We start from the raw sequence: 23,145 nt of genomic DNA on the forward strand, positions 1-23,145 counted from the left end.
GCCTCACAAAAGCCCTCCCCAGGGCCTTACTTTGCCCCTGCACTTACAGACTTGCTCCATGTCAAACCTGACTGTCTTCCCCAGGTCTTCCCAGGCCAGTTCATTGTCAGCCTTCAAGACTCAGCTCACACGCCTGCTTCCCTGACAACCTTTTAGAGCATGGCTTCCCCTGTACTCTCCATCTCACCTTCCTATTTTTCTCTTTTGTTTATTTGTCTCATTTGTTTATTTGAGTGCAATTTGTTTCATCTGCAAAGCTTAACACTTCATTAGAGCAGCATCTTGCCTATTTTGTTCTACACTATACCCTGGGCATGAAGCATAGTGCCTGGCACTTAGTAGGTGTTCAATAAATGTATGTTAACTCAGTAACCAAACTTCTAAAAGCCCAATGCAGTGTCAGTTCTAGGCTAAAGTCTATGCTAATTAAACAAGATAAAGAATCTTTACTTTCATACATTCCCTTGATGTTCACATTTTTCAAGAGCCTGGCACTATTACATGAAGGGAAGTACATCTGTATCTCTCCCACAATTGCAGCATAGAAGACAAAAATTGTTAAAGACGATGTGTCTTTCTGAATCATGTGTACTTCTAATTAAGTGTTTCCTGTCTCATTTCATTGGGGCAGATCAATGAACAGCAGTGATATTTCTTTTAAATTCAGCATCCCAAATCATGTCAACTTTAGAGAACCATGTGTATATGGGATAGTTGGTCTGTTGTATTTTGTGGCTATGATTTACTGTTTGCAAAAATTTCAGAGGTTAATGAAAGTGGCAGAGAAAGCCTAAAGCAAAAAGTGTCCACTTATATCTGTCTGTGATCTGAACTGGATAGGCACTCATGTATTGAAAGACGAGTTGGTTTATTCAACCTTGGGTCACATCTATCAGGAGAACCGAGTTGAAACATTTGAAGGAGACTGAAATAGTCATTAAAGGAGTTGGGAAGATTTTAATTTGCATTTCTCAAGGGGGTAAGCAGTGCATCTATTTAAACACACATATGGGAACTGAATTTATCGAAGCCTGGTAAAAGAAGTAGGAGTAAAGAATGGGAATAGAGTAGGAAATATTTGTACAATTTATTGATGCTAAAAAGGTTGTAACTATTTAGTAAATTCGCAATTTGATAAAAGAGAAGATTGAGGTAGAAAGATTTCCCAAATGTCCAGAAACTGGAATTTTAGATTTTGTACACGTGATAAAAACATATTTTACTTTTATAATTACATGAGGAATAAAATAGCTATAATAAATAGTACAGAAATGTCTAGGAGTTCAACTAAATTAATCTAAAATCATTTATAATTGGTAGTGTATGTGAGTTAAACATTTTTAGCTTTTTAGTATAAAAAACAGAAATAAAATTTCATACAGATATCCCCAGTTAATTCTTTTTTTTTTCTTTTTTAAAGATTTATTTTATTTATCTGAAAGAGTTACAGAGAGAGGTAGAGACAGAGAGAGAGGTCTTCCATCTGCTGGTTCACTCCCCAGATGGCCACAACGGCCAGAACTGTGCTGATCTGAAGCCAGGAACCAGGAGCTTCTTCCGGGTCTCCCATGTGGGTGCAGGGGCCCAAGGACTTGGGCCATCTTCTACTGCTTTCTCAGACCACCGCAGAGAGCTGGATCGGAAGAGGAACAGCTGGGACTAGAACTGGCGCCCATATGGGATGCCGGTGCTTCGGGCCATGGCTTTAACCCACTGCACCACAGCACCAGCCCCCCCTCCCCAGTTAATTTGCATTCATTGATTAATCCCTACATCACTCCAATTAAGTCAGCAGCCTCATTTCCTTTTGATATATCCAGATGCAGAAAATAGCAACTAGCTGAGCAAGTTGTGTGCCTTGTCTGAAGACAGTCAGCTAATCTTGGTGGAGCTCACTGGGAATAGAGCATAAAGCCCTGACTCACTGCGTAGCCTTTCCTGGTTGTGAAAATGTTCTTCCTGTTTACATTTTCAGTTTAACCAACGTATATGGTGCACCTAGCAGGGTGCAGGGGCTTTTGTTAGCTTTCCCTACCAACACTCATAGAGTGGGATCTTCCCTGAACACAAGAAAGGGCTTTGGGCACTGGAGGGCAATCACCAAATGACAAATGCCCACCACAGAGCTGAAACTAAGTGAAAGAAAACATTTTGCTTCTTAAAGATTCTTCTTGAAGGAGGCATTTAGCATAACAGCTAAGAAGACTACATCCCATTTTGGAGTGTGTGAGTTTGGTATTCAGCTCTGGCTCCTGACTTCAACTTCTTACTAACGGAGACCCCGGGAGGCAGCAGTGCTGGCTCTGGTGATTGGGTGTCTGCCATCCACATGGGAAGCCTGGGTTGAGTTCCAGGCTCCGCCTTCAGCCTGGCCCAAGCCCAGTTGTTGCCAGCAGCTGGGGAGTAAGCAAGCAGATGGGTACTTTACCTTTTTATCTGTTTCTCTCCCTCTCAAATCATAAGTAAATTTTTAAATTACTCTTTTTTAGGAGCTGGTACTAAATATGATAGTTCTAGCTATAAGCTAAGCTAATTATGGTGTCTGTAACCATTAGCATTTCATTATATGGTTTGGATATGATTGAGTGTACCCACCAGAGGTTCATACATTGGAGGCTTGGGCCCAAGTGTGGTGATGTTTTGGTGGTAGAATGTCTAGCAGGAGGTAATCAGGTCATGGGAGTAGCACACTCAGGAGGGTTTGAGGCTGGTTTCCCATAGCGCTAGTTCTCGCAAGTGTAAGTTGTTGTAAAAAGACCAAGCCTGATCCCCTGAATCTCTCTGGCTTCCTGACTGGTCTTACCGTGTGGTCTTGTCCTCTGGCACACTCCCACCATGATGTCATCAGCCATCTTGTGATATACCCAGAAAGCTCTTACCAGAGCCCTGCAGATGCTGTTACCACACTCTTAAATCTCTGGAACTGTGAGGTAAATAAATCTTTTGTCTTAATGAAGTTCCCAGACTCAGTGTTTGTGTTATAGCAATAGAAAATGGACTAAAGACACTTATGAAAGTAATTGATTGTTTTACATAGGAACAAAGAGCAGTTTAAGATATATTATCTTTTACCTGTAGGAGGCTAAGCCCCCGCCGACAGTGGCAGCATCCCAAATGGACACCCATTTGAGTTCTGGCTGCTCCTCTTCTGATCCAGCTCTCTTCTATGGCCTGGGAAAGCAGCAGAAAATGGCCCAAGTGCTTGGGCCCCTGCACCCACGTGGGAGACCCAGAAGAAGCTCCTGCCTGGCTCCTGGCTTCGAATCAGCCCAGCTCCTGCTGTTTCGGCCAGTTAGGGAGTGAACCATCGGATGGAAGGCCTCTCTTTCTTTCTCTCTCTCTCCTCTTCTGTCTGTAACTGTACTTCTCAAATAAATAAAGTCTTAAAAATGTTATCAAGCAGTTTTAAAAGTAAAATGCATTAGGCCGATTGGTAGGAAAACAACAAAAACGATTTGCATATTGGACAGCTACCAGAATCAGAGCAGGTTAACTTCAACCAACAAGGTACCCTGACAGCATTTACAGAAAAACAACAAAACAAAAAACTACACATGCACGTGCACACACGCACACACACACACAGAAGGCATAAAGAACAGTTTAATTGTCTATTGCTTAGTCAATCAACCAATCAATTGGTTTCAGCTTAACTAGTTATTTACAGCTTAATCAGTTAATTGGCTACAGGGCTTCCTATAAGCAGCTGAAGCTCAGTCAATGTGAGTAAACTCTGCACTGGTATGGGCAGATGGACCCAGTTCAGGTGCCCAGTCCAAAATTTACAGCCTCCCACAAGTTTATTTAACCTAAGAAGAATAATGTAAGCTCAATCACTAGGACTACTGAAACTCAAACTGTTAATATCTGTACTAGTCAGTGTAAACAGAAGAAATCGTGAAAAAGGCAAAAGAGTAAAAAAAAAAGTCTTTTTAAGCTTAAAGCCAATGCCCCTGCCTTTCAACCATAAAGATAATTTTTAATGTCTTGGGAGGTGGTAGTCTTGTTGGGTTTTTGTTATTTGCTTTTAGAGCGGTTTCTTGTCTGTTTTTAACGTTTCACAATGCAATACTGTGGAGAAACAAACCAACAAAACAAAAACCATGAAAGGACTCACTAAATCTGAATTTCAAATAAGACACAAAAAGCACAGGGTTTTCCAAAGGTAAACATTAGCTAGATGGCCCTTATTCCTGCATTACGTAAATCAGAAGCGCCCAAAAGGCAAAGCAGGTCAAATTATGCTCATCACACCCTCCAACAACCCTCCGAAGCATCTCATTTTATTTATTTCCTTCTTGCTTTTAATTTCCCCTGACATTCGTTGTCCATTCCTGCCACAAACTGTACTTCTGCGCTTTCCATGTGATCCTTGTTATTTGTCCTGAGAGATCCCTTCCGTAACCTTTCACTTCGTCGCCTTCAGACCTTGGCCAGTCATTTCTTGCTTCACTGAATTTCAGTCATTCATGATGGGCAGCATCCCCCTCCCCCAGCCCCCAGAAGTTCTGGTATGACTCAGGGAAAGGTGTTCTTTCTTGACAACCGGCAGAGAGGCGGCTGCTTTGCCAGATTCTTTTGGTTTTGTCCTCAGCTCCGTTCCCCAGCAGTCAGCTGGCTCCACAGGGGCATCAGGGCTGGACTCCTGGCTTCTCTAAAACATGTTGCCAGAATTGAGTTTGGGGGGCCTTTGTTAAAATGTGTGTTTCACAAGGGATTCAGGTTTTACACTAGTGATTCCCTCAATCAGCCTCGAGGATACTGAGGGCCGGGGCCTAAGACCGGAGCATCTCCAGGAGGCTGGTTGTTGGTCTAGGCGCTGTCATGGCAGGCAAGCCAGAAGGGAGCATCAGAGCCAAGAGGTCCAGGCTTTGATCAACTAGGATCAGGTTCATGGATACCAGGCAGAATGCACAAAAAGAAGGTGTGCAGTCCTCAAACATAATGGAGGAAGAGCGAGGAAAATTCTCCACTAATTCTATCTAGTTATGAACATTAGGAGCTGTTGTTACAGGACACCTCCACAATGGTTGGAGGAATTGCTGGAGAACCCCCCAAACTGGGTCTGCTTGCCCAGTGTAAGGCAAGCCAGTTACTGACACTGGGGTGGTGAAACAAACAGGAGCCGATTCTTCAAGGTGCAGACCAAGGAGTCAGACAGCTATGGCTTAATGCCTGAAATGCATTTCTAAGGGCAATGCATCTTAGAAAGCAAGGGTTGAGCAGCGCATGGTCAGCTCAGGTGCAAGTCTATGATTGGTCCACAGCACTCACGGCCTTCCTTGGATTAGTCAGCAACAGGAGGCTGGGATGTTCCTCTGAGATACTGTGGTGGCAAAGTGGGCTCTGGCCTAAATGGGGTCTATAGTGGACTGATTATTACTTTCTTTGATTAGGGCTTGAAGTTCCTGCAAAACATCTCGAAACAGAGTCTTGTAGGACATTAGCCAGAGAGATGATAATTGAATTCTGAGTCTTGCCATCTGGAGCCCTGCAGGGCCAGCTCGACTCTTGTACAACTGCCTTAATTCAGGGAGTTCATCTTTAGGGAGGCGCTGACTTGCAATCAGTGAAGACAGAGGGGCTGCAAACTCAGGGAGACAGGGGCCTAGATAAAGTCTACATGAAAGGTATTCGTTATCGGTTTCACTGTCATTACTGGAGAAATGGGTTACAACCTTTGCCACCTGCCTGCCCATCAGACCCAGAAAGGTAGAGCAAACTCACTTTGTAGAAAGTTCTCTTATTGTAGAGTGGGTGGAGAAAGGTGCGACGCAACCCATTGCTTTAACCACCCCAATGCTCGGAATGAACAAAGGATTCTATGTATTTTTTGGCCTTAAAACTTCCATCATCACAACAAACCTGAACAATGAAGAGAGCCTCTCGGGCATAGTTTTAGACAGCTACAGCTGTCTCCAAGCTCCAGTAAACCTCAGGAACAAGGCCACCGTCCTGATTCTTATTCTTTCCTGCTTTTCATCTGGCGTTTCTGCGGTGAAGCCTTCCCTCAGCTCCAGTGATGGGGCTGACAGAAAGTTCTAGATCCTTAGGGCAGGGTAATGGGCATTTGAGTGTTTCCCAAAGCAGTCTAGCAGAAGAAATCCTCCAGTGTTTGGGACAGCTGTTGTTTTCACCAGCCAACGACATAGACAAAAGCCGCTTCTGTCTTATCACACTAGCAGCGAGCCACGAATTCCTCTAACACAGGCAGATCCGTACCTTTTGGCCCCTGGACTCTCAGAGAGCAGTAAGCACCTCCATGCAGCTGGGGGCGGACACAGCGCCGGTGCCCGTGTGGAGAGACGTGGGCTCCGTTCTTCCCTCACTTTTCACGTGGCTTTGCTTGCACGATTGACTTCATCTCTGTAAGTAACCTTTGCTCTCTAGTCACTGGGGACAATAACCCAAGCATGAATTGCCTCATGGAGCTGTATGAATTCTGTAAACACAGAACACCTAGAAAGCAACTTGTGCAGTTAGAAAGCACTTGACGACATAGTCCTGCCAAAATGAAACAGTTTCGGTAAAAAAAAAAGTTTAGGCAACTCAAGAAAGATGAATTCCACAAATATGATTCCTGATTCCATATACTCTCAATGATTTCTGGGCTACCGAGGGGACCAGAGGTCTCTTCCATTTCAGTAGCAGGTTTTTATTTGCCCTTTGAAAGGTTGTTCTTGGGAAAATGAGGGAGGAAGTCCAGGGCAGGGGAATGGGCAGGGAAAGCCCTGGGCACTTTTAAACCTAAATGAACTCATCGAATCCTTGCAAAGTCTTCACATGGGAGACACTGCAGTGTGCTGTGCCCATCTTACAGGTGGCCTAGGAGGCAACTCTAACTTTCCCACTGTCAGAAAGTGGTGGATTTGAAGCGCGTCTGTCTAGCTCCGTGGTTCTGCCACCACAGCGTGTCTAGCATGCTTGCTGGCCTACAAGGGAACAGTGATAACGGCACCACCAGGGGAGCAAAACCGACACACACCAAAGACTGACTTTTTTCTCCACCCAAATGGCTTTTACTCAATCACCCTTTAGCAGAAGATAAAGAACTTTCGACTGTGTGTATAGCGAGACTCGCTTTGAATAGGTTCAGCTTTAATGGCCTGAGTAAATTTCCACCGACATTACAACATGTAAAATATAAAGTACACCCTGATGTCAGAAGTCTTATGGGTCACATCTGTTGCACTTAGGAGCTGGAGGGCTAGGCTTTCAATCCAGCCTGAAAACTATAAATTATTTTCTGTGCTGAACTTTGCTCATTGACAAGGGAAAGGATTCCTACTTAGGAAAGGGAGTTATGTCCCTGTTCGTCTTTCTCAGAAAGTTTTGAAATATCTCCATAGAGGAAATAATAGCATAGAGGCCAGAGCCCCTGTCCTGTCTTCGCTTCCTCAGCGGTCATTGCCCTCCTAGCTTCCCCTAGGCCTTCTCCTGCCCCCAGACTGGCCTCTTATAAAGATCTCCACAAGGGAAAAGTAGTCTGTGAATTCTGGAAGTACAGATTTAAAGGGTCTGTGGGTTATCAACAGGTCTGGTCTAGTTCCTGCTTGCAGCAATGGGTGAACTGTGCAGATGGGCCACCCACACATGGGTGTTTGCACAAGCTTGTCTGAGCAAGAACCATATCCTGATGGACTGAAGCCAAGATCCAGACAGGCTACACCGAGTGCCCTGGGAGAAGGTCCAACCTCTTCTGTGAGGACACAAAGGGGGAAACAGGCAGGATGGGGCTGAGCTGCACCTGTGCCGGCACGTGCTTTGGCGCACCGATTTTACATCCAGGTGTGAGTAAGAGGTGTGGCAGCTAAAAGGGCCGTCACTGAGGTTGCTGGGGTAGTTACCAAATGAAAAGACAGATTACATGGTGAGGCCAAGGGAGGGCAACAGGAAGCAGAAAATGCAATTCCTCTATGCAGCAGGCTTTATGTCCCCAATAGATGAACAATCAAACAAACAGAAGCCAGACAAATACCTGTCACATTGTGGTTGGAATTAAGATCTGTAAACAAGGATGGGTGATTGGCATAGCAGATAAGATGCCACTTGGGACACCTGCACGCCTCTGTCAGAGTGCCTGGACCCAGTCCCCCCTCCACTCCTGATTCCAGCTTCCTGCTGATGTGCCCTCAGGGAGGCAGCTGGTGACTCGGGACCTGGGTCCCTGCCACCCATCTGGGAGACCACGAGGGAGTTCTGTCTTCTGATTTTGGCCTGGCCCAGCTCTGGCAGTTGTAGACGTTTAGGGAGTGAGCTAGCAAATGGAACCTTGCTCTCTGCCTTTCAAATTAAAAAAATAAGTAAAACATTAAGAAAAAATAAGTTCTGTAAACATGAATTAAAAATCTGCTCTGGGCGTGGGCACTGTGGCATAGCAGGTAAAGCCACCACCTGCGAAGCCAGCATCCCATATGGAGCACTGGATTTTGTGTCCTGGCTGTCCCACTTCCAATCCAGCTCCCTGCTAATGGCATGGGAAAAGTAGCAGAAAATGGCCCAAGTGCTTAGGCCCCTGCCACTCACGTGGGAGATCTAGAAGAAGCTTCTGGCTCCTGGCTTCAGCCTGGCCCAGCCCAGGCCATTGTAGCCATCTGGGGCACGAACCAGCAGATGGAAGATCTGTCTCTCTGTCTCTGTAACTGTTTCAAATTGATAAATAAGATCATTTTTTAAAAAGTCTACTCCATGCAAGACACTGCTAGATGCACATGAGAATAGTTACAGGGCGGGCATGGTGGCACAGCAGGATAAGCTGCCAATCGGGACACCCACATCCTATGAGTGCCAGGTTCCATTCCAGGTTACTCTGCAATTCTGATCCAGCTTCATGCTAATGTGAGCCTGGGAGGCAGCAGGTGATCGATCAAGTGGTTGAGTCCTTGCTATCAATGAGGGAGACCCTGATGGAGTTCGAGGCTCTTGGCTTCTGCCTGGCCCAGCCCTGGCTGTTGTGGGCATTTTGAGAGTGAATCAGTGGATGGAAGATCTCTATCTCTTTCTACCCTTCAAATAAACTCTAACAAGAGGAGTTAAATAAATCTAATAAACAAAGCAAAGAAAGGACAGCAAGGCAAACACCACTACTGCAGGAAATAAACCAAGAGGAAGCCTCTGCACAGCCTTCTCTTTCACTGAACAAACCGCCTCTGCCAAGGCCACGTCCCTGCCCCGCACCTGTCTGTACTTCCTGGGAGGCACTTTCTCCGAGTTCCGTACCTCCTCAGCAGTCCCCTTATCTACCAATGTGCTTTCCAAGGTTTCCGTTACCTGCAGTCAACCACACAGCCCCAAAATATTTCGTGGAGAATTCTAGAAATCAACAATTTTAAGTTCTAAATAACTTCTATTTCAGCATATGGGTTTATTAGTTCTATTTTATTACTGTTGTTGTCCATCTCTTCCTGTGCCTAATTAAAAATAAACTTTATCAGAGGTTTGAATGCATAGGAAAAAACATGGTATCGTTAGCATGTATAGGGTTTGGTGCTATCTGCGGTTTCAGGCAGAACCTGGGGGTCTTGGAAAGTATCCCCCAGCAGAGGAGAGAGGACAAGTTAAACAAGGAAATATCTAAGGGAAGCTGCTGTGGGTCTGGGAGCTGGGAGACAGAACGAGGCATTAGAGGCAGTGTTTGCTTTCTTCCTGTCCCTGGCTCCACTGGTTCACCTGCGTGGTGTGGAGCCAAGCATGGTTCTTTCCAACCAAGCTCTCAGCACCATGCCAGCCAGCGCTGCTGAGCCCTCAGCCCCGCGTCACACCCCATTGCCAGTGCTCCTGTCTCCCTGAGCTGCTGTACATTGGGGGAGAGAAGTGCACACTGCACACACAGCAGAGCCCCTGCAGTACACCTGTCAGCCACGTGGTCGGTCCCTCCTGCCTCCCCTGGGGCTCCTCCAGGCCACCAGCCCAGGCTTGCCTGTGCCTTCCCAACACCAGCCTTTGGCTCACATTCCCCGAGACCTGACGGAGGACATGGGGAGATGCATTTCTCTTCACATCACACAGTCTCTCTCTCCTCCCTCTGACCTCCTTCCTCTTCTCCTATCCTTGTCTTAGTCCTGCTTCTCCACAGCGCCTCTCTGGCTGCTCACTGATCCCCTTCATCCTGAAAGAAAAGCTTCCCCCAACATGCATCTCCCACCTTGCTCTTGCCTCTCCTCATCCTTCTTTTCAGTGGTAAGTTGTCACTGGATGTTTCCACGTGGCCCGCCCCCAGCCGTTCACCCACATCCTCTCCTGGCCCACTGGCATCCAGCTCCCACCCGACCTCCCACCAGCTCTGCCCTGGGAGAGCGCACTGCTGGCGTCCCACGTGAGACTGAACTACTGCTCCGGAACCTGGATGCGGTCGCCCCCTCCAGTTTCCACGACACAACACGTCTCTCTTTCTCCTTTCATCTTCAGACAGACCTTTCCCGGCCCTGACCTGTCTCCTCTTCACTCACCGTGGCTCTGACCGAGGTCCTTGCTTTTGCTGACTGCAGCTTTCTTCTTGTGTGATGTCACACTCGATACCTCCCCCCTACACACACACACACACACACACACACACACGAGCAGTATTTCTGAAACGTCTGCAGTAGGACTTGAGGCTTTCATCTGCTTCAGACCCAAGTCTGCAATTGCTCACATCAGTTCTGGTTCAACTCATCCAAATTCAGGTGCAGGCTCTGTTCCCAGAACTCTGCTTCTTCAGCTTGATAAATCTCAGGGAAGCACATCACTGTCTTCCGGTTGGCCAGGCTTGAAGCTTCAGCCATCTTGCCCCTTCCCCTCCCACCCCTCTTCGCCACCCACGTGACTCCAGTCTCTTTAATCATCATATGCTGCTTTTCAGGGGCATCCCTCACACCTGTGCCGTCTTTCCTATTCCTTCCGCTGCTCCTGTAGGGCAGGTGGCACAGCTGGGTGTAAGGAGGCCTTGGGGACCGGCAGGACAGATTTGGATTCTGATTTCTGAGTAGCCAAGAAGCAAAAGGGGCCTTCACTGGCTCTGAGGCATAGTGGATAAAGCCACTGCCTGCAGTGCCGGCATCCCATGTGGGTGCTGGTTTGAGTTCCGGCTGTTCTACTTCCGGTCCAGCTCTCTGCTGTGGCCTGGGAAAGCAGTGGAGGATTGCCCAAATCCTTGGGCCCCTGCGCCCGGGTGGGAAACCTGGAAGGAGCTCCTGGCTTTGGGTTGGTGCAGATCTGTGAGCCAGTAGATGGGAGACCTCTCTCTCTCTCTCTCTCTCTCTCTGTAAAACTCTGACTTTCAAATAAATAAATTTTATTTTTTAAAAAAGGGGGCCTTTAAAAATTTTGTGGAAGAGTCATACTCTTTTTAATTCTATTTTCCCATAAACTTTTTAAAGTCCCCTGGGAAAGCCCAGGTGAGTAACCCTATCCATTTCCACTTCCTTCTCTAAAAATCAAGGTAATACCCTCCTCTCTGGGCTGTTGTGGGGGGTAATTGTGTAATACAGGTTAAATGCAGGGTACAATGTCCGGCGCCATATGGACATCAAAAAAAGGGTACTTCCAAAAGTTCATGAAAAATAGAGATTTAAAGATAAGTTTATTCTGGTACAAAAACATTGAAATCCACACATAGCTTTTTCATGAACTTCTTGAAGATCTCTTGGATGTGTGTTCTCTTTCCTCAGATTGCTTTGAGATTCACTTTTAGTTACCACGCACCTTCCTCTTCTCCTTTGCGTCCATGCCTCACACCCCAGCTCCAAGGATCTTCCTAAAACCCAGATTTACTCTGCTGCCATTTTCCTGGCCAACCGCTTCCAGTAACCAACTCCCTATTGCCTGAACAAAGGTCTCAGCCCTTGGCCCGAGTCCAGGCTTCCCCGACTTTGCAGCCATTCATTTCCAGGCGACCGCACGCCTGCACAGGACTGCAAACATCCGCAGCACTGAGACGCTGCTTTGTATCTGTGCTTCCCCAGCCAATGACTGGAACATGGCAGAGAATTAACACATGCATTTCAGTTACATCTGCTTCTATAGGTCCAGCCAACGTCAACAAGGGTTACCCCCTTGGGAGTACCCCCATAACTAGACCCCGTGGGGCCATTATATTGTAGTGATTTATTTATTGTTAGTTGAAATTCTGCTTAATATTGGTTTGTGGCCGGCGCCGCGGCTCACTAGGCTAATCCTCTTCTTGCGGCGCCGGCACACCGGGTTCTAATCCCGGTCGGGGTGCCGGATTCTGTCCCGGTGGCCCCTCTTCCAGGCCAGCTCTCTGCTGTGGCCAGGGAGTGCAGTGGAGGATGGCCCAAGTGCTTGGGCCCTGCACCCCATGGGAGACCAGGAGAAGCACCTGGCTCCTGCCATCGGATCAGCGCGGTGCGCCGGCCGCAGTGCACCGGCCGCGGCGGCCATTGGAGGGTGAACCAACGGGAAAAAGGAAGACCTTCCTCTTTCTCTCTCTCTCTCACTGTCCACTCAGCCTGTCAAAAAAAAAAAATTTTGGTATCAACATGAGCAGGAGACAGATTTGTTCACCCTGTAGATTGTGCAGTCTGAAGAATGTAACATGGGGCCAGTGCTGTGGCATAGCGGGTAAAGCTGCCGTCTGCAGCGCTGCAACCATTGTGGACACTTGGGGAGTGAACCATTGGTTTGGAGACTTCTCTCTCCCTCTCTGCCTATCTGAAACTCTGCCTTTAAAATACATAAATAATTTTTTTTAAAAAAAGAATGTAACAGATGCAGGCCCAGGAGAGGCCTACAGCTGCCCTGGCATGGTGGAGCCTGGAACAATGCCAGGTAGAAGGGCAGGGGATAGAAAAGGTCCCTTGGAAGGTAAAGGAACAAGAGAAGAAGTAGAGAACTAGAAATTGTGGGACTTTACAGCAGGCATCTGAATGGACTAAGCTATGTGAACTTGATGGGAAAACTAAGGCTTGTTTCTAGATTCTCTAGACCAGACTTGGCTGGAGTTTCTGCTGAGACTGTGTTCTCGCAGGTGACAACACAGCCCTCCAGATACCAGCAGCAGAGTTTGCAGGTGACATTCTTATCTCCCTCCATTGAACCAGCTGAGCCTCTTGTGAGCATACTCTGTGTGTTTTTTTTTTTTTAAGATTTATTTATTTATTTGAAAGTCAGGGTTACTCAGAGAAGGAGAGGATGAGAGAGAGAGAGAGAGGTCTCCCATTTCATGATTCACTCCCTAGCTGGCTGCAATGGCCAGGGCTGCGCCGATCCAAAGCCAGGAGCCAGGAGCTTCTTCCAGGTCTCCCACACGGGTGAGGGACCCAAGGACTTGAGCCATCTTCCACTGCTTTCCCAGGCCATAGCAGAGAGCTGGATTGGAAGTGGAGCAGCCAGGACTTGAACTGGCGCCCATATGGGATGCCAGGACAGCAGGCGGTGGCTTTACCTGCTGCCACAGTGCTGACGCCATAGGGTCTGTTTTATTAATAACTTTATTCGGTAGATATTGCCTGATTTGTAGTTCATAGAGATGCTAAGTGTTTGGCATTGTTGATATTAATTACCCTGAGGATGATTAGCTTTGGTTTCTAAATATCAGTACAGATAGGAGTTTTTCCTGTTTCACAACCTGAGAAGGATAGGGTGTCTCATCCTCCTTCGCCCCCCTCCCACGAAATGTTATTCCACAAAGATATTTCTTGGAATTTGTCCAAGTAAATGCATACCCAACACATTTGGTTTTGTGCAGAAAGAGACATTAACAGTCTAAGGTGGCTTTAGTCAAGTATTTGCTTATTTTCTTAATCTTTTTGTATTCCATTCAGAATTTTCTTTCTTATTTTGGTTACAAGCAAAACAACTAGAAAGCAAGGGAATATATCTTCCTAGTGATCAAATCTTTAATAAACAGTCATTGAATGAGTGAATAAATAAATGATATAACCAAGTTTTTATGAGTCCTTGTTGTGAGTATAACCAAGTTATTCTCATCTGCTTATATTACTTGTTTGTTATCAAAGCGTAAGCTAAATGCCAACCACATTGATGCACTCGTCAATCAGTATTGACTGTCAATTTCTGTCTTAGTGTGAAGAAGCCACAAGACCCACCTTCAAAACTGAGTTGAGGCCGGCGCCGCGGCTCACTAGGCTAATCCTCCGCCTTGCGGTGCCAGCACACCGGGTTCTAGTCCCGGTCGTGGAGCCGGATTCTGTCCCGGTTGCCCCTCTTCCAGGCCAGCTCTCTGCTGTGGCCAGGGAGTGCAGTGGAGGATGGCCTGAGTACTTGGGCCCTGCACCCCATGGGAGACCAGGATAAGTTACTGGCTCCTGGCTTCGGCTTCCGCGGCAGCCATTGGAGGGTGAACCAACGGCAAAGGAAGACCTTTCTCTCTGTCTCTCTCTCTCACTGTCCACTCTGCTTGTCAAAAAACAAACAAACAAACAAACAAAAACCAAAAAACACTGAGTTGGGAAATGCACACAGATAGAGAAGGGTTTTATTCTAACTTCAGCTGCAGTACTCAGTATAAATGAAAGATGAGTTCAAAGAGAAAATAGCCACATGGCCAGAGGGAAAAGTAAAAGATGACTTCATGGAACCGAGAAGCAGCAAAGAACAACTGACATTTGCCTGGGAAATGTGGAGGAAAAAGTGATTCCAGGTGCTGGAGAGTCTTGAGCCAAGATCATTGCACAAGATCATGAAGCAAGGTCACAGCGTTTTTGGAGGAACAACAAAGTGCATCCTACAAGGCTGATCTAGTTGTGTCACCCTGAAGGGAAAGGGGCTTTTCTTTCAAAGGGCTGGGCCAATGGAGGGGCCTGGTCTGTGTTTGTTGAGTGAATGAATGAATGAGTGATTGTCTTCTTTGCAATAAACGAGGCTGCCCTCCCTCTTTCAGTCCAATGGGAATACACTGCGTGACACGGTTCTCTTCTCTCTACCTCCCATGTTTTCTTCTCTGCTTTTCTATCTTCACACTCAATGCCCGCATTTCTTTCCCTCTTTTCCTTTCTTGGTCTGTTTGCTTAGACTTTGTAGCCTGAGGAGAGCTATGGGCAATGGGATGGCAGGTGACACATTCTCGCTGATTTCTCCTGCATGCAGCAAGACGCATGACAGGCGCTGGGTCGTCACATGCCATCCCCTGCCTGTTCCCCCTCTGACTCCAGGAAGCCGCTTAGCTATTTTTGCCTGGCCTTACAATGCAGCGTGTCTTCGAGCTCAAGCTACTGCATTAACTACATTTTCCAGAGTCAGATAATTTAGTTTGCGGAGAAATCCTGTATTAGAAAAAGAACACTGCACCTTCTTATTTGTTCATGCACATCATTATTTTCCAGCAAGAATAATTTCTTTATATAATCAAGTAATTCAGTTTGAATCAACTGCTTCTTTGTGATAAATGCTGTCAGAATAAATATGGTGAATGAAAAGCTTTATTTGTTAAAGTTAATTATGTCTTTTGGTAGACTTTTGAGGCTGCTGATGAATACATTTTGCATAGCTAGGAAATAAAACTAAATTACATATTTTCCTTGATGAATAAATACACTCATATTTAGTTTCAGTTTTATTCAAAAACGTAATTCAACATAAAGAAAAAAGCAAAATGAAACAAAAAAACCCTAAAATCATCCATAATCTCACCCTACAGCTATAGCCATTGTTAATGTCATGGTATATGCCCTTTACACTTTTTTTCTCTGCATTTAGTTATATAATTTTAAATGTCTTAAAAAAGAAAATGAACTTACTTTACCATTTAGGCAATATATCAATTAATATTTTGATGCCTGAATAGTGTTCCCCTGTGGATTATTATAGTTTTTTGGACTAATCTAATTTTTAACATTAAAATTTTTCTTGTTTTGATATTTTAAATGACACTGTGATAAGCTTTCTTATTCAAACATCTTAATACAAAATCTCTATTTTTCTTTTTTTTTTAAAAAAAGCAAATTTATTCACTATTTATTGGCAAGGCAGAATGACAGAGGGAGAGAATGAGATCTTCAATCTGCTGTTTCACTCTCCAAATGGCCATAATGGCCAGCACTAGGCCAGGCCAAAGTCAGGAGCCTGGAACACCATCCTGGTCTCCCACATGGGTGCAGAGGCACAAGCCCTTGGGCCATCATCCACTGCCTTCCCAAGCACAGTAGCAGGGAGCTGGATCAGAAGCAGAGCAGCCAGGAATCCACTGGCTCTCTGGAATGGGATGAACATATTCCAAGCAGCAGCTTAACCTGCTGTGCCATGGTGCTGGCCCCCATCTCTATTTCTTTATGATAAACTGTTCAGTGAAGAATTTCTGTGTCAAAGGCTACACATTTTGAATATTTTCAATACATATTTCTGCTTTTCATTCCTTTTTAGTAAACTTGTAGTTTTGCTAAACTTGACTGAGCAAAATGTGAAGGCGCACACCTTCAGTTTCAGGCGTTCCGTATCTATGCTCTTTCCCGCACAAACACCTGTTCCTGTACCGAGTCTGATAAGTGAATTCTCACTGAAGGGGGAAGCTGGAAGAATGCCGCCTGCGGCGAGTTGGGAGCGGATGGTCCTGCCCTGAGGCGCGCCCCAGGGGGTTGGCTACCCGGGGCTTTTGGTGAGAGGGTTCTCCTCCTGCTGGCTGAAGAGAGGGCTGGACGCGCTGTCCCTGCGAGAGTCCGCGGCAGTCATCTCAGGCAGAAGGTTTTTCCTGTAATAGGAGCGAACTTGATGGTGAACAAACGGTTTTCTCACGATAATCTCAGCCAAGTGGGAGGAAGCTAGGGGACGGACTTTGGGTAAACCGAGGACAATACAGCTTTCTTGCTATTTCTGGGCTCACGCATTCCTGATGGGGAGTGAAGGGGGAAAAATCTCTCTCTGAGACTTCAAATGTAAGCATTCTGGTCTCTGCCCCTGACGTTATCCTCCAGCATGATCACTAAAAGTCCCCAATTCCAAAAGGCCCTAGCTCCTCGCGGCTGCCAGTCCATTGGACACCATCGATCAGGCGTTCTCACTCTTCTCACCCAGCCTTGGACTCCGTGGTCCAACCCTGGAATCACTTCCTGGGAAACCGCCCTTCACTCCATTTCTCCATTTTCTCTCCGTCGACGCTGGGCCTTCATCACAACCACACTCGGGCAACTGAATGTCGTGCAGGCAGTGGCAGTACCGTGCTGATGAGTCTCGTCCTAGATCGGTGACACACAGATTTCCAGGGGACCCTGACCCTTCCTGGGAACCCCTCCCCGTCCCCTGTCCTCTGAGATGTTTGTATCAGACCCCGACTCCTTCACTCTGAACTGGTGACATGGCTGTGTAATTCCGTAAGAAACTGGAAGCAGTTCGAGAGGAACTTCCTCAGCATCTCGCCATTAATTATTATTATTATTTTATTTATTTGAGAGGTAGAGTTACAGATAGTGAGAGGGAGAGACAGAGAGAGGTCTTCCATCTGCTGGTTCACTCCCCAGATGGCCACAATGGCCAGAGCTGCGCTGATCCGAAGCCAGCAGCCAAGAGCTTCTGGGTCTCCCATGTGGGTGCAGGGGCCCAAGCACTTGGGCCATCTTCTACTCCTTTCCCAGGCCACAGCAGAGAGCTGGATGGGAAGAGGATCAGCAGGGACTAGAACTGGTGTCCATATGGGATGCCGGCGCCACAGGCGGAGGATTAACCTATTGTGCCACAGGGCCACGCCCTCGCCCTTAATTATTTACATGTGTGCTCATACTTGCTGTTTTCTGCCCATGTTTCCCTGTCCACACACAGGCAAATCTCCACGTCTGCCAGTGTCACCTGTTCTTGGCTTCGGTCCGCATTGCCGCTGTCTTCCTGGCTACTCAGTTCAGTGATGCCTTTTCATCAATCGCCCATCATTCTAAAGAACCCCGGTTCCTCCTCCGAGCCCTGTCAGCTACCGTCTCATGTCTGTACTCCCCATTCAGAAACCGTCCCTGCAATGATGATCTGTGTCCCCATGCTTTCCAGCTCCATTTTCTTTCAAATGCACTGAAGGCTCCAGTCACAGGACCCAGTGACAACTCCACTCGCCTCCTCAGCCTGGGAAGATACACCCTCCTGTCTCCTTGCCGCTCCCTGGTCCTCCCCCCACCTCCCAAGTGGCTTTTTCTCTGAGGTCCTGGCGGGCTCCTACTCCTGTTTGGGTTCTCTAAATGCTGGCTCGCACCAGGGCCGCCTTTTCCTTCTTCAAGACCATAGTCCTCTCCTGAAAGCCTATGGGTTTTGGTAGCACCTGTTGTCTGGTGACTCTTAAGCATCGATGCCTTACGTGGTGAATCTCTCTCCGCCATAGCCCCTAACACAGACTTGTCCATCCACATTCCTCCTTGTCAGACTCATTTGTAGGCCCGGTTGGTGTCTCAGGCTGTTTCTCCCCATTTTCCCCTATTTCCAGCAGTGGAGCCACCATCCTCCTCCAGTGGACAGGGCAAAGCTTTTTAAATAATCAGTGATTCTGTTCTCTCTCCCCTGTTTGCTGTATTCAATATATCAACAAAACCTTGTTCTCAAATTACATCTGGAATCAGTTTACCTGTCTCCATCTCTACTGCCAACGTTAGTCTAAGCTGTCAGCAATTCTTACCTGTGTTGCTGGAAGAACAACTTCATTTTTTCCCATTTGTTTTTATCCCTCTCAATCCATTTTCTACTAGGCAATCAGGCTAATCTTTTCTTTCCCCTCAAGACTTACTGATTTATTTGAAAGGAAAAGTGACAGGGAGAGAGGGAAACAGAGAGATATCTTCACTCCCCCCGTACTTGCAACATCTGGGACTAGATGTCTCCACGCTGAAGCTAGGAGACAGGAGCTCCATCCAGCTGTCTCACATGAGTAGCAGCAGCCTGAGTACTTTGGCCATCACCTGTTACCTCCCAGGCACATTAGCAGGAAGATGGATGAGAAGTGTGGAGCCCCTGGAACTGGAACCAGGCACTCCAATTCAGGGTGAAGTCCCATCCCAAGTGTTGGCTTCACTGGCTATGCCACAAAGCCCACCCATGTTTTTAAAAATTTATTTATTTTGGGGCCAGTGCTGTGGCACAGCAGTTTCAGCCACTTGCTGCACCAGCATCCCATATGGGTGCTGGTTCCAGTCCTTTCTACTTCACTTTTATTTATTTTTAAAGATTTATTTATTTATTTGAAAGTCAGAGTTACGCAGTGAAAGGAGAAGTACAGAGAGAGAGAGGTCTTCCATCCACTGGTTCACTCCCCAGTTGGCCGCAATGGCCAGAGCTGCGCTGATCTGAAGCCAGGAGCCAGGAGCTTCTTCCAAGCCTCCCTGCAGGTGCAGGGGCCCGAGGAGTTGGGCCATCTTCTACTGCTTTCCCAGGCCATTGCAGAGAGCTGGATGGGAAGTGGAGCAGCTGGGACTGGAACCGGCGCCCATATGGGATGCTGGCACTTCAGGTGGCAGCTTTACCCACTATACCACAGTGCTGGCCTCTACTTCACTTCTAATCTAGTTCCCTGCTGATGTGCCTGGGAAGTCGGTAAAGGATGGCCCAAGTGCTTGAGCCCCTGCACCTACTTGGGAGACCTGGCTCCTGGCTCCTGGCTTTGTCTTGGCCCAGCCCTGGCCATTGGGGCCATCTGGGGAGTGAACCAGCAGATGGAGGATCTCTCTCTCCCTCTTTTTCCCTCTGTGTAACTCTGTCTTTCAAATACATATTTTTTTAAAAAACAATTTTTTTAATTTGTTTATTCTTATTTAAAATGTATTTGAATTTTGTTTACTTATTTGTATATTTATTTGAAAGGCAGAGTGGATAGAGAGAGAACTGATTCATTCCCCAAATGCCTGCAAGCGCTGAGTCTGGCCAGGCCAAAGGAGTTGGGAACTCCATTCAGGTATCCCCCGGGGGACAGAGACCCAAGTACTTGAGGCATCACTACTGTCTCCCAGTGTGTACAGTAGCAGGTAGCTGGAATTGGGAGTGGAGTTGAGACTAGAGTAATCTTTTCAGAAAAGTTAATCACCTAGTATCTTTCCTGTATTTAAACTCTCTAATAGCTTCCTGCTGGATTTAGAGCAAAGTCAAATTCCTTACCCAACTCTCCATGACCCCTGTTTCACTTCCTGATCTTGCATCTACCTTCCAGGCACACTGGTCTGCTTTCTGCTAGTCAGACATGTTCAGTGCAGACCTGCCCCAGGGTCTTTGCTCTTGTACCCTGACTGATCATCCGCCCTATCTGACCCAGTTAAAAGCCTGTTACTTGCTGTCTTGTCACATGACTTTAGAGCTCTTAACTCTAAAATTTTCAACTAGCTACCATACTTTTAGTAGATGTTTTTTTAATTAAAAAAATGCCACTGTTTGATGAAACTTGTTCATTCATGTTAACATTATTCTGAGTAAAGAGTATGCTTGGGAATTTGTCCAGAACTGAAGCAGGATTAAAGGTGAGAGACGTGAGAACAGAATTATAAATGATATGTTGGCATCACTGCAGATTCAGCCCTTTAAATCTGTATTTGATATAGTTCCTGAGACTGTAATAAAATGAGAATCTAGGGGCCGGTGCTGTGATGCAACAGGCTAAAGCCCAGCCTGCAGTGCCGGCATCCCATATGGGCGCCGGTTCCACTCCTGGCTGCTCCACTACCAATCCAGCCCCCTGCTAACGGCCCTGGGAAAGCAGCAGAATATGGCTCAGGTGTTTGGGCCCCTTCCCCCATGTGGGAGACCCAGAAGAAGCTCCTGGCTTTGGCTGGGCCCAGCCCTGGTCATTGCGGCCATTTGGGAATGAACCAGCTGATGGAAGATCCCTCTCTCTCTCTCAGTCTCTCCTTCTCTCTGTAACTCTGCCTTTCAAATAAATAAAAATAGTTCCTAAAAAAATGAGAATCTAGCTCCGCACCCACCCCAATCTACCCACTGTCGATGGGAAAGAGCTCTGATTCTCTTGGCAAAATAGTGCTCTCCTGGATCTCTGAAGCCAAAATTTGTGAAGGATGAAGGGCAGACTAGCCACTGTCTACACCTGCTGCAGCTCCACAGGTGCAGTCTTAATCACACATGGACCGAATGGCTTTCCTTTTGGCATTCTGCATTTATTCTGATGGGTCTAGGTCTGGATTTAAGTCTACTCATTTCACACATGAGACAGGGAGCTTCAGCACATATTTCTGATTATGGGGAAGATTTCCTTCCTTCTCTCCATAATGCTGTTTTGTATTCCTCTTTCTGTCTTCTCTGGAACTTCAGTTAGATATACACTGGTGTTTCTCATTTCTCTCCAGAGTGCTTAAATGACCGTTTGTGGCTTTTTTCTTGTATCTCTAGCTTGGTTTCGGACGTACTCCCTCTAATCTCTTTCACAGTTTATTCTCTCTCTAGCCAACTACTTAACGTGTCTCATTAAGTTTTTCAAGATTCTGGTTAACGTTATTTTTCACGTGTGGTATTTCTATTTTTTTTTAAAGATTTATTTTATTTATTTGAAAGGCAGAGTTACTGGTTTCACTCCCCAATTGGTTGCAATGGTCGGAGCTGGGCCAATCTGAAGCCAGGAACCAGGAGCTTCTTCCAGGTCTCCCACATGGATGCAGGGGCCCAAGCACTTGTGTTAGATATTGTAAGTCATCTAGATATGGTTTAGCCCATATGCCTTAAATCATATCTAGATGACTTACAATATCCAACACGTTGTAAATGCTATGTCAATTGTTGTTACACTGTAATGTTTAGGGAGTAACTACGAAGAAAGAAGCCTGTACATGCTCAGCATGGATGCTAGGAAAAGTATTTTTGACCTGTGCTTGGTTTACTCCACCAATGAGGAACCACAGGTGCAGAGTCCTAAGCACTCGGACGATAGCATGTGTGCATCTTCCTTAGGAGAGCATCGCTTGGGCAGTGGTTGGTTGTCTTCTGGTGGTCGCCTCCTTTAGCAGTCAGCATCCTGAGAGTAAACCTCCATCTTATTCACCTGTGTGTCCCCACCATCTTTGCTTAGTAAATGCTTGTTGAGGGAATAAATAATTACAACAAGAAAACTGACCTATATGTTACTCCTGAGGTCAAGGGTCAGGAAGATCCCGAACTCCGATTAATAATTAAAGACATTACATGCTTAGAACTTCTGTGGGCTTGGAAAGCCTGCTCCGTGAATGGGCAGAGGAGGCTTGGAATTAACGTGGACTTTCCCATACAGGCCAGTGAGTGCCTTCAGCAAGAGGAGCTAGCACGCTACAATGCCGTAGGATTCTCAAACGTTCATGCAAGATGGCCAAAGCGCGAGTGGGCTGGGATAGAATTGTTGTTGTTTGCAGTGACTTGCCTCATCTCTACACACAGTATTTTAAAGGTTATAGAAATAAACTTGTTCTGAAATTTTTATCATTTCAATTCAAAGGGAGCTTCCAGAGTTTGTTGTTTTGAATGATGTCTTTGTAACCAACTTCCTATGTTGACAAGAAACACGCTCATTTCTGTAACTCTGGTACCATAGAAAGGAGCAACAGGGCCGCATTGAGGTGCAGCAGGCTGAGCCTCTGTGTAAGACACTGGCATCCCATATAGGAGTGCCGGTTAGAGTCCTGGCTGCTCCACTTCTGATCCAGCTCCCTGCTAATGGCCTGGGGAAAGCAGCGGAATAAGGCCCAAGTGCTTGGACCCCTGCCACCCATGTGGGAGACCCAGATGAAATTCCTGGCTCCAGACTTCTGCCTGGCCCAGCCATGGCCATTGTGGCCATTTGAAGAGTGAACCAGCAGGTGGAAAATCTCTCTGTAACTCTGCCTTTCAAATAAATAAATAAATATTTTTTTAAAAAATGAGCAACAGTCCCAATGTCTTACTATTTTAATGTCTTTATACAACTTTTAAGATTTTTAAATCATGTAATTTTATCATGTTTATAGTTCTATAATGTACAAATATAGTAATTAAAATATTGCTATAACATAAATATATAACTATCTTTTTATGTCATCCCATATAATATGTGAAGAAGTATCTCTATACAATATGCAGATAATAGAACAATAATATTATACCATTACAATAAACATTTTAAGTAGTGTGTATGTGTTCTTAAACTTTCCCTAGTCTCTTCATTTGTTTTGCTTTAAATCATTCATCAACGAAGGTCGGAACATGTACTGACTCTCTTCAGCCCTCTGGCGATAAACTGATCCATCAGTTTTGTATTATCAAAGTAGAGTAGTAATGGCA

This window comes from Oryctolagus cuniculus, chromosome 10 (genome assembly GCF_964237555.1).
Source record: "Oryctolagus cuniculus chromosome 10, mOryCun1.1, whole genome shotgun sequence".
In the NCBI taxonomy this organism is placed as follows: Eukaryota; Metazoa; Chordata; class Mammalia; order Lagomorpha; family Leporidae; genus Oryctolagus; species Oryctolagus cuniculus.